Source organism: Hemitrygon akajei, unplaced genomic scaffold (assembly GCF_048418815.1).
Source record: "Hemitrygon akajei unplaced genomic scaffold, sHemAka1.3 Scf000092, whole genome shotgun sequence".
NCBI lineage: Eukaryota > Metazoa > Chordata > Chondrichthyes > Myliobatiformes > Dasyatidae > Hemitrygon > Hemitrygon akajei.
The window spans coordinates 111,372-112,987 of NW_027331978.1; positions in this window are offsets into that span (position 1 = coordinate 111,372).

Genomic DNA, 1,616 nt, shown 5'->3' on the forward strand with positions numbered 1-1,616 from the left:
TTGGCGTTAACTCCGCTCGTCTATACATGAACAAAAACTTATTACACAATATTCGTAAAGGATCAACTTAATCATATGAAAATATTGAATAAATGGCCTATAAGTCTCTTCAGATTCAACCGAAGGATCCACAGTACCACTCCTAATTTTTTCCAAGTTTAGACATGCTATGATTTGGGAAAACCATTCAAATGTAGTAGGGAGATAGGAATCTTTCCATTTAAGTAGATCTGATGGCTATTAATGTAACAAATGCAATTAGACGACAAGTTGACGAGGATAAATGACTAGAGTCTATCACCGGTCCTCCAAAAATTGCGGTAATAGGATGTGGTTGTAAATCAATAAGCAGAACTACTGAGATAATATCTCAGAATATACTTCCAATTTTTTTTTAGAAGAGGACAAGACCAGAACATATGTGTGAAGGAAGCTACCTCGGAATTACATCTATCACAGACAGGATTTATATGGCAGTAAAACTGTGCTAACTTATCCTTGGACATATGAGCCCGATGAACCACCTTAAATTGTATGATGGCATGTCTGACACACACTGAAGAGGTATTTTCTAGTTCAAGAATTTTCTCCCATTTCTGTATAGGTAAAGGTATCCGAAGTTCTCTTTTCCACTCATTCTTAATTTTATCAGAAGTATCTAAGCGTATTTTCATAATTAAATCATAAATAAATGATATTAAACTCTTCTGATATGGATTTAATCTTATTTCTTTTCCGTAACTTCAATTCGATGTGATATCGGAACGGACGGTAAAATTACATTCAACGGTTTCTAATCTGTAAATACCTGAAAAAGTGTGATCCAGGCAAATTATATTTATTAGAAAACTGTTCAAAAGCCATAAAAGATCATCCATAAATAAATCACGAAAACATGATATTCCCTTTGTTTTCCATAAAAGAAAAGCTTGATCAATTCTAAATGTTTGAAAGAAAAAAAAACAGATGTCATAGAACTTGACAGTATATATTTATTTGGACAAAAAATTACCAAAATTGAAACCATATTCCTATTGTATGTTTAATTGGAATTACCATTTGCTTAATAAATTTAGTAAGTGCAAAGGGAAGCACAGCCCCTAAAATAGAAGCCAATGAAAACCCCTGTTGAGACTCCCACTCAAGGTTCATCCAACTCTTGTGTCCAAAACGTTAAATATCGAATATTAATGCCCAATAATAAAATCTAGGATCCGCCAAAACCAAGCCGCCTTCCTTTGTTTGATTTCTGTAAATATTTCTAATATAACCTGGGATTTCTATTCTGCCACATATATGCAGAAATTTTAGAATCAATAATATATAAAAAAAGTTAGAGATAAAAATTGATACCGCCTGAAATAGGTACTGATATTTAGGTAAAATGATCATCTTAATAGCATTAATGGAACCAATCAAGGATAAGGATAATGGGGACCATTTAGTAAACAATTGTTTAGCATGATCAATTAAGGGTAAACATTAACTTTAAATAAATCGTTGTGCTTCTTAGTAATTTTAACAACCATATAAATAAAATAATCAGCAAGCAATCTAAATGGTAACTGTCTATAAATTGAGACTTGCATATTTAATGGAGAAAGCACACTTTTATT